The following is a 17016-nucleotide window of genomic DNA, read 5'->3' as shown; positions in this document are numbered from 1 at the left end:
AGGAGCAGTGGCCTGTGACATTAAAGTCGTATAAAGCGGAAGTGAGCCACGGCAGGGGGGGTCGAAGGATCGTTTCATCCCAGCGCAGGCAGAGGACGGGTGCAGGGGCCCAGCAGGGCCCCAGGTAAGTTAAACTCTTATATATATATATATATATGTATATATATATATATATACATATACCTTACAGTTGTCCTTTAAAGGATACTTAAATTGGCCTCACTGTCATTCCGCACTGCTCAGATCCCCTGGTGTCACCCTCTGAATGGTGGATGCATGGCACCATGTTGCGTGCCTCCTCCAATGTGCTCCTGTAGGTGGAAGCACATGCGCAGAATTCTCCTGGCTGCTAGAGTGCTATAGAGGAGGTGCGAGGCCAGCGGCGTGCATGCGCAGTGGCCAGATGACCCAGCTTAAGGGGAGGGACAGCAGAGGAATGGCAGAGCATGGAATCACGGAGAGGGAGCGGGAGGACTTCAGGGGCTGTAAGAAGCCCCAGGTAAGTAACTTGGCATTTTTTTTTCAGTTAGGTGTCCATTAAAGAGAAACAATAACCAAGAATTGAACTTCATCCCAATCAGTAGCTGATACCCCCTTTTACATGAGAAATCTATTCCTTTTCTCAAATGGATCATCATGGGGTTCTGTATGGCTGATATTGTGGTGAAACCCCTCCCACAGTGTGAGGTCAGCGCCTGACAGCACTGAGGTACTGACATCACACTGTGGGAGCCTTGTTGCATTGTGGGAAATAACAGCTGTTTCCAACTGCCAAAAAAGCAAGCAACATCTACTTCCAGTGACATAACCTGCCAGCAGTAAAAATGTCACCATGTGATAAATGTCTGAATGTAAATCAGGGAGAGGAAAGATTTTACAAAGTGCAAACACTGACTAAATCATTTATACATAATTATTGCAAAAGTTAGGCACTTTTTTTTATTACATTATTTTCAGTGGAGTTCCTCTTTAAGGCTCAGTGGTTGGAGCTGTTGCTGTTACTTGAAGTGCATAATCCTGCTGTTCAGACTGCAAGGGAGAAAGCAATGACTGAATCTCTTTGAGAGGATTGCAGCCTATAGTACAGACAGTCTGTTGTGCAGGAAGTAGCCAGTGTCTGGGCTCCTGACCTGGTACTTTAAATGTGAATTTACAGTATCTGGCATTAGCTGCAAAAAGAACTTCTACGCAGACAAAAACAAGCTCTACTACTGAGACACAGACCTGGGAAAACATTTGGCCTGAAGAGGGGCCTTAAGCTAATACTATTTATAGCCTAAATAAAGAGAGGAATACGTTTTTCATCTTGCGAGACGTGATGCCAGCACAGCTCTGGTGCAAGACGCCATGCACGGCTAGAGGATTTCGGATGCATGATGCATTTAACTGCAGCGTGGAAACGGGCCCTTATACACTGAAATGTAAGTTAACAAAGACAAACAAGCATTCCTGCAGTCATATTACTGAATGAAGAGTGCGTGTCTTCCCTCTGCTTCAACATTGCAAACAGGACCCTCCCCTCTGCCTCATCACTGCAGTGCACACAGGACCTTCACCTCTACCTTATCACTGCACACAGGACCCTCACCTCTGCCTCCTCACTGTATACAAGACCCTCCCCTCTGCCTCATCACCGCACACAGGACCCTCCCCTCTGCCATATCGCTGCACACAGGACCTTCAACCCTGCCTCATCACTGCACACAGGACCCTCACCTCTGCCTCATCACTGTATACAGGGCCCTCATCTCTGGTATACAAGACCCTCCCCTCTGCACACAGGACTCTCACCTCTGCCTCATCACTGTATACAAGACCCTCCCCTCTGCCTCACCACTGCAAACTGGACCATCAACCCTGCCTCATCACTGCACACAGGACCCTCACCACTGCCTCCTCACTGTATACAAGACCCTCCTCTCAGCCTCCTCACTGCACAGGACCCTCACCTCTGCCTCCTCACTGTATACAAGACCATCTCCTCAGCCTCTTCACTGCACACAGGACCCTCACCTCTGCCTCCTCACTGTATACACGACCCCCCTTCCCCCACTGCCTCATCACTGCACACAGGACCCTCACCTCTGCCTCCTCACTGCACACATGACCCTCACCTCTGCCTCATCACTGCACACAGGACCCCCACCTCTGCCTCCTCACTGTATACAAGTCCCTCCCCTCTCCTTCTTCACTGCACACAGGGCCCACACCTCTGCCTCCTCACTGTATACAAGACCGTCCCTCTGCCTCATCACTGCACACAGGACCCTCACCTCTGCCTCCTCACTGTATACAAGACCCTCCCATCTGCCTCATCACTGCAAAATGGATCCTCCCCTCTGCCTCTTCACTGCACACAGGACCCCCTCAGCACCCACACCTCTGCTTCATCACTGTATACAAGACCCTCCCCTCTGCCTCATCACTGCACACAGGACCCTCCCCTCTGCCTCACCACTGCAAACTGGACCCTCAACCCTGCCTCATCACTGCACACAGGACCCTCACCACTGCCTCCTCACTGTATACAAGACCCTCCTCTCAGCCTCCTCACTGTATACAAGACCATCTCCTCAGCCTCTTCACTGCACACAGGACCCTCACCTCTGCCTCCTCACTGTATACACGACCCCCCTTCCCCCACTGCCTCATCACTGCACACAGGACCCTCACCTCTGCCTCCTCACTGTATACAAGACCCTCCCCTCTCCCTCTTCACTGCACACAGGGCCCACACCTCTGCCTCCTCACTGTATACAAGACCGTCCCTCTGCCTCATCACTGCACACAGGACCCTCACCTCTGCCTCCTCACTGTATACAAGACCCTCCCATCTGCCTCATCACTGCAAAATGGATCCTCCCCTCTGCCTCTTCACTGCACACAGGACCCCCCTCAGCCTCCTCACTGCACATAGCAACCACACCTCTGCTTCATCACTGCATGCAGGACCCTCACCTCTGCCTCCTCACTGTACATAGAATCCTCCTCTCTGCCTCATCACTGCACACTGGACCCTCCGCTCTGTACTCTGGAGGCCTGCATACAATGATTTGCCTCCAGTGACATCACAGCTATTGAAAACTAAGCATAATTTGTAGGAGAGGACAGTATTTTTATTGTAAACTACTGAATTATGAATTCCAGCAATCCAACCACTGTACAGCAGTTTTTGAGGTTTGTGTTTCGATATACTTTAAGCAATACATATGTACAAAGGGTTTACATGGATGTAAGCTTATGTTCCAGATGAACGGAATGTAATAATTGTGGCAACACTGCTTGATAAATTATTTTGTTTTATTCATTATTATGTATTAAATTACCTACTGAATTTATATGTGGCACCTTTTGTTTGTTCAAGGGTTTCTATAACAACGCGTAATGATTTCAGGTTTTCTCTTTCTGCACCTGTGCTGCTTTGTGTTTCTAAGTATTGTACTCTGATTGCTCCAAAAACAGAATGTCTGCAACTGTTTGCCACATCCTCACCTTATTATGTGCTTTATGTTCAGTGCTGCAAAGCAAAAGTCTGTATGAGATTTCTGTATAATGCAGAGACATACGTTGGCCCCAGAAACAGGTAATTGCTGGCACCTTGGCAGATATTCCTGCATAATTGATCTTGGGTGGGACTATCAGTTGGCCATGATGGAGCTAAAGATGACACTGGGAGTGCCTGCTGGGTGTGTAAGCAAGTACACACTGCACAGACGTGTATATATTATAGATTGCGTACTGGTCTGCCAGCAACGGACAGGCAGACTGAGCATGTACAATCAAATCTCTTCCTAAAGGTCCCCATTCATTATATACATTTTGTAGGCAAGTAGACACTCAATTAAAAAAAAAAGACACTGAATGTAACAGAAATCAACTAAACAATAGGATCCCATCCAATTTCAATAAATGTATCAAATGAAATTTGATTGGGAAAGGCAATACTTTTTACTAACTGGCATACAAAGCAAGACATAGATGGCAGCATAGCTTAGTACTGCATCAAGCAATACAGAGCAAGAACTTCAGCCAAAACCCAGATTGGATGTTTACTGAAATGATCTGATGGATACTGATTGGTGGTAGCTGACAGACCAATCAGCAAGGTGGAAACCTCATCACTACAGGCACCTGTGCTATAGTGGAAGACTACCTTTATGGTACCACCAGATGACTGATGACAACCTTATTGTTCTTCCAAAGATAAGTCAGACTAGCAGCAGGGCTGTGGAGTTGGAGCCGAAGTAATTTTGGGTATCTAGAGTCGGAGGTTTCAAAAATGGAGGAGTCGGATGATTTTTGTACTAAATCCACAGCCTTGGTAAATATTAGACTAAGGAGTCGGAGTTGAAGAGTCGGAGCAATTTTGGGTATCTGGAGTTGGAGTTTCAATAAACTGAGGAGTCGGAGTTGGAGACGGATGATTTTTCTATCGACTCCACAGCCCTGACTAGCAGTGTGTGCTGCCTACTTTTAGTCCATCCACCTCCTTTGCCATAGACATAAACATATATGCTGGACCAAGCAAATCATTTATACTTGTGTGACCACGCTACCAAATGGAGGGGGGGGGGGGGGGGGAGTTGGACTGAGCTTAGCTTTCTATGGCTGCCCACAAACAGACTTCAAAGACAGATAGACAGACAGACGAATAATTACCGTAGATACATGCATAGATAGATTATCCACAACTTCTTACCCTTCCCTCACCGATACAGAGGAGCCCCTCCACAGTAGGTATTGTTGTGGCCACATTTGTCATGGGTGATGGGAGCCATAGTGCCTGCATAGATACAAGGGGGATCATGGTGACCCTTGGTAGCTAGCCCCCTGTCTATGGGGGTCACCAAGATGGGAGAAGGTGAAACGGAGGTCCGCCAAAGCGCACTTACAATCCTGGGTAAGCGGTTATGGGATTAAAGTAGGAGAAATGAGGAAGCGTAAGGTTCAGATTGACTTTGACAAAAAAAGTTTTGGTAACTTGGACGAAGCAACTGCAAAATGCCAGGTTTTGTGAGGTGTTCCCGATATAGTTTGGTCCAGGCAAGGACAACCAATGAACTGACAGCAGAACCATTAAAGCTGAAGTCTAGTCCCTGTTCCTGTGCTGACTCCTCTTCCCTGCCAAATGGGTAACTGTGAAGTGGACCATAAAGTAATGGAAGTAGGTGGACCAGTCTAATGAAGCATATGTTCTTTTAGATAAAAATTGCCTTTACCAGATTTCAGTCCGATAGGTTCTCAACATGCGGTACGCGTACCCCAGGGGGTACTTCTGATGGGTCCAAGGGGTACTCGGGCTTGATATACTTAACCAAGAATAACAAATTTAGAGATTTAGAAAATTATAATTCTTATTTAAACAACATCAAATTAGTATTTTAGCAAATCAAAAGCAATAATAAATGCTTGCACATTGTTTAGAACCAATTATCATGTACTACGATTAAATATATATTTGTCAAGGGGTACTTGTGATCATGTTTACTATGATAGGGGGTACTCGATGAGTACAGGGTTTTAAAAGGGGTACACACTTATAAAATGTTGAGAAACACTGGTAGAGCATCTGTGGAATGAGCTGGAAACACAATTACATTGCATGGAAATCCAACTTTACAACTTTACAGGACCCGAAGAATCTGCTGCTAGAATCCTGCTGCCAGACACCACAGGACATTCTCAGAGATCTTGTGGAGTCCATGTCTCAATCAATGGGTCAAATTTGCAGCACAAGGGAGACCTAGAGATTATTAGGCCTGCGGTTTAAATGTTTTGGCTGAACAGTTTAGCTAAAAAATGCCAGCTGTGAGTGTTTAGTTTAGTTGAGTTTAAAGCAATTTCAAGGTGATGGAGAAAAAGGTTTTATACATTCTAAAATTCCTTATGATCTTTGTGAGAATACACATCACAGAAGCCCTCAGAGCAAGACAGATCTGCCCTAAACTTAAAGGAGTTGTCAGGCAAAAAAAACAAATGAGTTTACTTACCCGGGGCTTCTACCGGGGCTTCTACCGGCCCCATGCAGCCATCCTGTGCCCTCTTAGTCACGCACTGCTGCTCCAGTCCCCTGCCACCAGCTAGTTTCGTTTTTGCCGACCTCGGGGTCGGCGGGCCGCATTGCGTCCATTTTTACGCATTCCCGCTGGTGCACGAACATTAACACATACATTTTTTAGTGTTAGCGGTGCAACGCAAATATTTTTTAGCGTCGCAGCGCAAACGCCAACAAATGTTCGGGTTGCACCGCTAACGCTAAAAAATGTATGTGTTAAAGTTTCTGCACCAGTGGGAACGTGTAAAAATGGACACAATGCGGCCCGCCGACCCCGAGGTTGGCAAAAACTAAACTAGCTGGTGGCTGGGGACTGGAGCAGCAGTGCGTGACTACGAGGGCACAGGATGGATACATGGGGCCGGTAGAAGCCCCGGGTAAGTGTAACTCATTTTTTTTTGCCTGACAGTTCCTTTAAAATGCAGTGTATCAAAAACACATATGGTAAGTCATGCAAGCCTACAGTCCACAGGATATGATTTATATAACACAAGACATTACTATTAGGTGTTTCTGTGTGGTCACTGTGTGTGGTAAGGGCTGGCATACCGGTAATTATTATTATTTAGAATGTATTATTGTTATTGATTTATAAAGTGCCAACAAATTCCGTGGTGTTGTGCAAAGTAAGAAACAGACATGGGGTACATAATAACACAGACAATGGTGTACATCAAATATAGACTCTGGTATAAAATACAGAATTGGTAATTACAGTGACAAATGTAACATGAGGAATAAACTGTATAACAAATTGCAAGATACAAAGTGAATAACAAATTCCAGGATACAAAAGGAGGAGAGGGCCCTTCCCTTGCAAGCTTATAATCTATAGGAATATGGAGGGAATATGAGGTGGGGTAGTATACAATATGAATACCTAGAGGCAGTGTGTTTTTAGGTTACCTAGTAAGGCCAAGTACAACTTGGCCAGAGGTCGATGTGGAAATGGCCTTTAAGTTATAGCATGCTTGTCAGAAAAAAGTGAGTTTTGAGGGAGCTTTTACAGATTTCAAAGGTTGGAGAGTGACAGATGTGTTGTGGAATGGCATTCCACAGGAGGGGTGAGACACATGAGAAGTCCTGTATACATGAATACAGGAGGTAATTCTAGAGGACAACAAAAGAAGGTCATGTGCAGATCTAAGAATGCAGTTGGCTTGGCTTAGAATTTATATAGCTCCAACATCTTCAGAAGCGGTGTACAGATTATATAGTCTTGTCACTAACTGTCCCTCAGGAGCTCACAATCTAATCTCTACCATATTTATACGTCTATCGTAATCTAGGGCCAAATGAGGGGGAAGCCAGTTAATTTATACGTATATATATATATGTTTTTGGGATGTGGGAGAAAACCGGAGTGTTCGGAGGAATCCAAAGCAGACACAGAAAGAACATACAAACTCCTTGCAGATAATATCCTGGCTGGGATTTTGCACCCCATGGACCCAGAGCAGCAAGGTGACAGTGCTATCCACTACAACACCATGCTGCCCAATAGGGATAATAATAATAATAAGGGCACTACTTGATCATTAAAGACAAAGACAAACACTTATATTGCGCTTTTCTCCTGGCGGACTCAAAGCGCCAGAGCTGCAGCCACTAGGACGTGCTCTATAGGCAGTAGCAGTGTTAGGGAGACTTGCCTAAGGTCTCCTACTGAATAGGTGTTGGCTTACTGAACAGGCAGAGCCGAGATTCGAACTCTGGTCTGCTGTGTCAGAGGCAGAGCCCTTAACCATTACATGGTTACTTATTTTCATCCTATAATAACTTTTACTAATACCCTGTTTTAGCTTTGATCACACTATTTTAGTATATTTGCTGTGCATCACAAAAGCTGTAATATCTTAATGAATGTTAACAAGCACAAGAATAATGTAACAACAAACACATTGTCTGTATAATCTGATATAGAGTACAGCACAGCATCCTCATACAGAGGTTTGCAGCATCCCCTAGTTTGTGAGGTTTAATGGGAATATACTGATCAGTCTGACAAGTTAATGAATAGAAAATTAGCTGAGGAATATTTACTAGCAGCAGTATCGCCATAAACAGCACTTACCCTTTCTATCTGTCCACCCCCCTTCAGCACTCCCACTAGCAGATCAGTTTCCCAACCATTATTGAGGAGGCATTAAATTTTCACAAAGCATTGAGGAAGATACTGGGTTTCTGTTAACTCTTTACGCAGAGAATACTTCAGCTGTCCGCCTGAAAGTACAGCACAAGGCATGGAGGTGTCACCTGAACACACTCTCCTGCCCCAGGTGTCAGGCCTGGCACCTACAAACTGCTCAGATACCTAATTCTGCATTTATCTCCTGTCTGCAGTCTCTTAGTGCTGAGCAAACCAAGTGCTGTTGTGCAGACTGTACTGGGCTTAGCTTAAACGTTCTGCTGTTGTCCATAAATTCCACCATGCCGGTCAGAACCAGGTTTAGACTTCAAGAGGATGTGGGATCGTTTTTACAAATATGTTAAACATAATCTAGCATATTTTCTATAATCCTTTTATGAACATATTACACAGAGCTATAAAATAAATTAGTACAAAGTGCAGATAAACACCAGGGGATTATTAATCACAAAATATAAGTAGGGAGGAGAACCCAGCAGCATCAGGTTTTCATGCTTAAAGGGAATCTGAAGTGAAAATAAACTTATGATATAATAATTTGTATGTTTAGTACAGCTAAGAAATAAAAATTTATTAGCACAGATTTGAGTCTCATATTGTTTCCAGTACAGGAATAGTTAAGAAACTTTAGCTGTTATCTATGCAAAAGAGGTTCTTTCAGCTCTGCGACTTTATAAAGTGGTGGACAGCGCTGTATTTTGAAGCACTTATCTCAACTGTCTCTCATTGTTTCTTCTTTGTTTATGGTTTTTCTGCAGAGAAAAGTTCAAAGGGCCACTAGCCTGCTCTGTGAAATCATTTAAAATGCTGAGTGTATTGTGGAAACTGCAATTATTAGAGAATAATGCAATGTTATAAAAAAAGCTATATACCTGAAAATAAAAATATGACACTATTTTCTTTGCTACTAATGTTCTATTAATTATCCATATTACACAACCAATTCATTATATCATGAGTTTTTTTTTCTGCTTCAGTGTCACTTTAAAGAGTAACAGTGGTGAAATAAACATGTGTATGTACAGTGCTAAACATATTAATAACCAGGCTGTTTACTTGTTTTATTTTGCTGCCTGAATGTGTTGATTTCTAGGCATGGAAGTGACAGCTTCTGTCTTGTCTGTACTTTGTCGGGAATATAGTAAACATCACTGATAAGCAAATTACAGCCATAAAGTTTTCCTAGCACAATATAACTTTTGAGGGCAGGGAGTAATAAAATACATGAACTATTAACCTTTTTCTAACTCTGGGACACTTATTAGGCTGGCACTGAGCAGAGGCAACCAAACATTCAATCTAGTTTGTAAATGTGTAGATATAAAATAAAACCATGCAATATCTAAAAAAAATTGGATTTTTAGAAGTAGGAGCATAAATATTATTGTTTATCTCATCAGTTTATTGCCCCCTCGGGTTCACATTAAGCCCTGTATATATTTCCCATGGCAGATATAGCGTGTGTACAGGTGCTCCCAATGTTGTTTACTGATCCAGCACTCTTGATCTCTAAATGGCACATTCAAATAAGCAAACTGTGTTTTTGCTTACCCTGTCCACTAGAAGCCGCTCGTTTGTGCAATTCCCTGTTGTCCCTCCTACCCTCTCCACTGAACAGTACAAGCTTCTCATCTTTACAGCAGTCGTTCCCCGCAGCGTCACCCTAACGATCAGACAACAATCGTTAAGGGTGACACTGATTGAAGGTCTTTACACAGCAAGGTAAACAAACTTTCAAACCACAATAAAGCCCCATCCACATGCTGTGATTAAAGTCGGTGGAGGCAGCCCATAATGATCGTCTCAGCCGATAATCAACGAGAGGCAATTTGCACACCGTGCAGTTTTCAGAGGTGCTTGACCAGTTATCAGTCACAAGAAAAATCCCAAAGGACAAATATGAACAAAAATGATGTTTATTCACATGTGCCAGATGTCCGTTCAGGGTTCCCTTTGTCAAGGCATACAACAGAATGGTACTTTGCCTTTACAAAGAGGACCTGCCGTGGCCCCGAATCTGTCATTGGTGACTGACTGAACATCTTGTACATGTCGTGAATAGTGAATGTGGGGACCTTTTGGATTTTACTTCAGCTGATAATCAGGCATGTATATAGTAGCCTCAGATCCCCTGTCAGGCAGACCAACTTGACGAAGCAAGGGTCGATTCTTTTCCCGGCACTCTGAATCTCTCAGATACATCAGGGCCACTATACACACAGTAAATTCTCAGCAGAGTAGGCCCCAATCGGCTGCCTTGGCCAAAGACCCTCTATCATGTGTACAAGGTTACATACCCAACCACAATGAGGGCAAACACAGTCTTGTGTTGAGATGCTGGCACCAATAAAGGTGCCTAAAATCCTAACTTCGGTCACAAATGTTTTCTTAGATCTGTGTAGCACTCCATTCCAGAGCTTGCATTTACTATGTAGAAGCTCCTTGGTCATCAGAAGCCCAGCCACTATCAGCTTCCTGTACAACAATCTGTCAGTGCTACAGGCTACAATCCTCAGAGAGATATTCAACCTGTGCCTTCCCTCTCACAGTCTGAACAATGGGATGGGGATATCTGAGCTGCAGGAGCCTAAGGTCCATTGCTTTTGCTTACATGACAAAATTTAAAGACATGCATCTTTAGCAGCAGAAACTTCATTTTATACAAAAAAAGGTGACACATAACCTTCCCAACTACTAAGCTATGAGTTGGTATTTTAGATCTGTGCCTACCTGTGCCTGTGTGTATTTGTATGGGCCTTTAGATATGTGGTAGATCAGGTAAATGATCCATGTTTCTGATAACAATCATTTACTCTATTACTAAGCTAGATATTAATTGTGCTTTTATCAGAAATCTGATCAAATATCAATAGGAGCACCACCACCATTTCTACCGCTTGATACAAATATGCAACTGCTGATCGCACAACACTCTGACGTTTGTTAGATTTCATATTTTTAACATCTGATCTACGAGGATCATCCAAAACGTAACAGCCATTTTTATTTTATCAACTATAGAAGTATGTTATTAATTGTATTTTAGAAACACTGTATGTTCAGATTATTTCTCCACATAATCACCTCCTTTATTTATTTCCGATCCCTTTGTTGTAGTAGCATCACACTTCTCATGTATTTGGGATGGAGGGAGTGAGAATGGGAGGCTTTATGTTATTACTGCTGAACAAACAGTTACTGTGATTCTGCAGTAATGTGAAAAGCAGTGCAGGAAGAGAAGGGATTAACATGACAGGTGCAAGTTAAATGATGCCAAAAGAATACCTAGTGTGTACTTTGTAGATGACCCTCGTAGTAAAAACCTCCAGTAGTATATGCGTATCTTAAGCCTCATACACACGTACGAGGCATGTCGCCTAGTGGGGATCGCAACCCATCCCTCTGGCGACATTGCAGGGTCAGGGCTGTACAGACGCATCTCTAGCCTTAGCCTAGTGATGTGTTTTGCTCTTATGGGGGAATGGAGTGAGAGTGATGTCATGCAGCCTTCCCTGAACGCTGGTCATGGTTGGGGGCTGATGTACACACGCTGGATTGTTGGCAGAGGTGTTTAGTATCGGCCGCCTCAGCCAAGTTTCATCTAGCGAGTGTACGGGGCTTTAGGGCCAGGTTTATGCTTGTAGCGCTCTTAAAGAGACACTGAAGTGAAAAAAAAATTATATAATGATTTGTATGTGTAGTACAGCTAAGAAATAAAACATTAGGAGCAGAGACACAAGTCTAATATACAGGAAGAGTTAAGAAACTCCAGTTGTTATCTATGCAAAAAAGCCATTGAGCTCCACAACTTTCAAAGTCACAGAGAGCTCTGTCTTCTGAAGCTTGTTATCTCAACTGCCAGTCATTGTATCTTCTTTTTCTCTCCAGAGGACAGGTCAATAGTTCACAAGACTGCAAGTTTAGTGTGTAAACTGCAAATATTAGAGAATGATGCAATGTTATAAAAAACACTATATAACTGAAAATAAAAATATGAGATAATTTTCTTTTCTACTAATCTTCTAGTAATTATCCGTACTACACAATCAATTCATTATTTCATAATTTTTTTCCGCTACAGTGTCTCTTTAAGACACATGTATTATAAGTAAACACTACAAAGTGAGACTATAAATGTAATAATGATTCATTAGAACACTACTTTTACATTTTTGGTATTCACTAGATCAGAGGTTCTTAATCTTTTTCCTATTGGGACCTCACCTGCCAGCGATCCCTCTGCCTAAACCTTGGGAAATGCCAGACCCAAAACGAAAAGGATCACCACATTTTAATGAAAATAAGGATTGGGGTCGGTTTCCACTAGGTTTGCTGGACATGTAGATCAGATCCTGCTCACACAGTCTGTATGCGCCAGATAAGGGAATGTCTGTGGCGATACTAGCACAGACATTTTTTACGACCAGCATGATAATCAGAGGGTAACGAATGTGTTGCCATATCTGAAGGTATGAAATGCTTCCACAGCCCAGTCAGTGGGGACACCACCTACAGATCACTGGAGAGAGTAGAGCACATTGACTACACTATCCACTACCGATGTTCCAGAATAAACCAAACTTTATTTACATCCTGTACAATATACGCTAAATGTTGATCTCTCTGCCTGTTCCTCTATTCTGATCCTCTTTATTATGACCTGCCTATTCAAGTCTCTTCTACAACTGTGTCATCTTCATTCCTTCCTCACTCCTTTCCAGTCACCATTCCCAGTTCCATCAGCTGATACCCCACTACACTGCTGAGAACCCACTCCATTCCCAACTCCATATCCTTTACAACTGTCCTTCTTCTGCCCTGATTCTATCCAGTCCTGGCCCATTCCATTCTAGGCTGCAATCACCTCACTACATTCACTCCACATCTCAATCAACATGGAGTGGTTCCGACTTATGAAATGTCGGCTGGATGGTGTAATGGTTAAGGGCTCTGCCTCTGACACAGGAGACCAGGGTTTGAATCTCTGCTCTGCCTGTTCAGTAAGCCAGCACCTATTCAGTAGGAGACCTTAGGCAAGTCTCCCTAATGCTGCTACAGCCTATAGAGTGCGTCCTAGTGGCTGCCGCTCTGGCGCATTGAGCCCCCCAGGAGAAAAGCGTGATATAAATGTTTTTTTTTTAATGCTCCTTGCAGTAGGGTAAACACTCAGTAGTTTTGTAGAGAAATGAGTAGAACTGACTGTGTTAAGGAGAACATATACTGTATATCTAAACATTTAGCTTTCTAGGCCTCAAAGAAAATGTCACTGAGCCTTGCTGCTAAGGCCCACTTCATAGTCTGAGAGAACAGAAAACTAGATTGTTCTATTACTGGCCCCAAGTCTAGCCAGAGACCCTCAAAAGTATTTACTTAATATGGCAAGTTGTGGTAAGGAATAACTGAAAGGTGTGGTTATTTGTTAGGCCTTATCGCCAACGATAATTCCGCAGACATTAGGAGACAACTATGGAGACAACTATGCAGACACCGGAAAGGCACCCGAAATGATCATGAAGAACAGTTTTAGCCTATAAAGTTGCAGGTGTGTACAGGCCTTACCAAACACTGGTGTGTAATGCTACTGGCCATGGTCTCAGCAGAGGTATCATCAAAACAAACTGATAAATACAATCTTTCTAAAATGCAACATGGAAAAAGAAGCTATTTACCAACTTACATGCACAGATACTTATAAGGATCCCTCTCTACACACAAGTACACTAGAATGTATGCAGTTAATTTATACTGTATGCATAAACAAATGGCATCTTTAGTGACAAAGGAGCATTCCTTTGACTGACACAATGTAATCATTCTATTGATCTGAAGAGACAAAAGCTCCAGTTTTTGTGTCAGAAGAACTGAGTGGCTAGATGGAGTTAACACAAAGATGGAGCTGTCACAATGGAGTGTGTCAGTTTCCAGGCATAGCGAAGCAGCCAGCAGACAATATTGTATGAGGAGGATGCCTGGAGCTGCCTACAACACACCACTGCTGTCATCTGCAGCCTGTCCCTTGCCCAGGAAATCACTCACACAGATACTCTCACAGCTGGAGGTACTACACTGTACACCCCAGGGGAGGCGGTCCTTATCAATGGAGGCACAGTACTCACTACCACTGTGTACTAATATCCCATCCAGCACTACCAGGAGCTTGCTGGGCATCACTGGAGCCATGTAGTCAGTATACTGTACACAGGCATGCATTCATTAATACACTTAACATGAAACATAGGGATAAGAGGGTGATATTAATAAAAGGGTATTACTAATGAGAAGCCAGTGGGTGGAAATATGAAAATAAGAATTTGATGGGCAGTTTAATATTAAAACAAAAGCACATCGTTCATTGTGTTCCATGTCAGCAATTATAAGCTGTAATGATGAGTCTATTAGCTGAGCAGCAAACAAAGCAGCTGGGAGACACACAGAGGGGTGATAGGAGAAAACGCTGGAGACAGATACAACGACAGCCTACCTTGCAGAGATGTGGATGGAGAGAGACGGCTCCTATAAATCTCCCTGCAGTGTGACCGACCCCAGCAGCAGCCTGCTGTCTCCAGTCTCCCAGGCTGTCTGTCAGGCAGCCTCCATTGCTTTCCATGCAGCTGAAGCTTGCTGCCACACCATGGCAATGTAAGAGAGCAGTCACATGCTCCTCCGGTGTTCTCACACACCCTGCATACCTAGGGACCAGCACAGAGCTCTTACCTCCTATTCACATGGGGATGTACCAGCAGCAGCAGCAGCTATGTGTCCTGCAGCCTCATCCTACTCATCATCATCATCATACACTGGAGGACGGGGACAGCGCTGCTGTGTCTGCCACACTGTGTGCACATAGCAGACAAAAGAATAGGGCTGCTTATTATCCGCCCAGCAATCTATAGGCACAAAGCCCCGGGCCACTTACCACAAGCCATACCAAAGCACCTGAGCTAGTGCATTTACAGAGGGCAGTGCCACAGCAGTTTGGGGATTTTTATATAGTAGTTTAGCTGCATGAGGGTATTTAGGAGTACAGCTCACAACAGTGAGCACGAGATGTTCACAGTCCACAATTTCCCCATTTTGAAGGCACAGTCCCTCTTTCTGAACCAAATCCCTCAATCCACCTTTCTGCCTCAGCTGGTTCTCCTATGCTGGGTATACACCATACGTTTTTCCACTCAATAGATGGGTTTAATTTCTGACATGTCCGATATTCCTTCCAATCGTTTTTTTGGGTCGATTTCTCATAGAAGTGAATAGAAAACGATAAGAAAAACGAGCGGAAAATAAAAGAATCGAGCGGGAAAAATGTTCGGATGGAAAATCGAGCGGAAAAACGTATCGTGTGTATCCAGTATTAAAGGTGCCCATTTACGGTACAATTTTTCCTTCAGATTCGATCATTCAATGCAACTTTTATGATCAAATTGTATAGAAAAATGCACTTCGTGTGGCGCAAATCGTGAAATGATTGAAAAAGGAAAAAATACTGATGCAAAAGTTGGAATTTGTGATCGCATTGGAATGTAAAACCTTCTTAAAGAGAATCTGTATTGTTAAAATCGCACAAAAGTAAACATACCAGTGCGTTAGGGGACATCTATTACCCTCTGTCACAATTTCGCCACTCCTCGCCGCATTAAAAGTGGTTAAAAACAGTTTTAAAAAGTTTGTTTATAAACAAACAAAATGGCCACCAAAACAGGAAGTAGGTTGATGTACAGTATGTCCACACATAGAAAATACATTCATACACAAGCAGGCTGTATACACCCTTTCTTTTGAATCTCAAGAGATCATTTGTGTGTTTCTTTCCCCCTGCAGCTATCTTCCACTGAAGTGTCAGGCTGTTTCTTCCTGCAGAGTGCAGACAGCTCTGCCTGTATGTAATTCCTCAGTATGTAAAAGCCCAGCCAGCTCAGGAGGATTTATCCATCTTGTAAAAGATAAGAGAAGAGAGAAGCTGCCCTAATTAAAATAACACACAGGCAGTGTGCATGGAGGGGGCAAGAGGGGGGAGATGCATCACAGAACCACAACACTGAAGAACTTGGCAGCCTTCCAGACACAGGCTGACAAGTCTGACAAGAGAGAGATAAGTTGATTTATTACAGAGATGGTGATAGTAGAAAGTGCTGCAGTAAGCCAGAACACATTAGAATAGCTTTTGGAACTTGTAGGATGATAAAAAACAGGATGCAATTTTTGTTACGGAGTCTCTTTAAATCGTTCTAATAATGTTAACAATTGCCTTACGATTAGTTTTGATCATTCAAATCGCGTTGAAAGATCGAATCTGAAGAAAAAATAGTACCGTTAATGTGCACCTTAAGTCTGATGTAGAGATTTATCTAAAAGTTGTGCTTTGTAGTGTGGTAAATGTTATGCGCAACATCTGAATTATTTCATTGTGTATTTCCAAATGCTAATACTGTATAAAGGAAGAGCTGTAAGAAAGGACAAGTGTGATGTGAAGAATAAAATAAACGTCTTCAGTCTCTGCACTGGGGGCCGTCTCAGAGCTGTGACTGGATATGCAACAGGCACATGTTCCACTAACATCTTTTTGCCCTATAAGTTACCCCTCTTTCTCATCTTGGTAGGTATGGAAGATTTATTATACCAAAAACATACAGATACGTTAATTGGTGTGCGCAGTCGTACGGCGGACGAATTGCGAACGAGCGACGAGACGACAAAACCCCTGCCGCAATGTATAAATGTATGCAGTGTGTAGTGCATTTATACATTACCTGTCCGGTGTCAGCATCCACTCGGTTTACGTCCATTTCCGGGTTCCGCATACACGCCGGCGGCG

At 43.3% G+C, this 17016-nt stretch overlaps 1 protein-coding gene across 3 annotated transcripts in view; it reads right to left on the bottom strand.

Moving 5' to 3' along the window:
• CRACD (capping protein inhibiting regulator of actin dynamics) overlaps positions 1-14997 on the bottom strand; it is a 219971-nt gene extending 204974 nt beyond the window's left edge. For 2 of the 3 annotated variants that reach the window (XM_068278592.1, XM_068278590.1), the window contains exon 1: positions 14686-14888. The gene's annotated coding sequence lies outside the window, so the exon portion shown is untranslated. Of the gene's footprint in view, positions 1-14685; positions 14889-14918 lie in introns of those variants that run through there. The other variant, XM_068278594.1, reaches the window with a different exon arrangement.
• Positions 14998-17016: the final 2019 nt, after the last annotated feature.

Source organism: Hyperolius riggenbachi, chromosome 1 (genome assembly GCF_040937935.1).
Source record: "Hyperolius riggenbachi isolate aHypRig1 chromosome 1, aHypRig1.pri, whole genome shotgun sequence".
In the NCBI taxonomy this organism is placed as follows: Eukaryota; Metazoa; Chordata; class Amphibia; order Anura; family Hyperoliidae; genus Hyperolius; species Hyperolius riggenbachi.
This window is presented reverse-complemented; position numbering and strand designations above follow the sequence as displayed.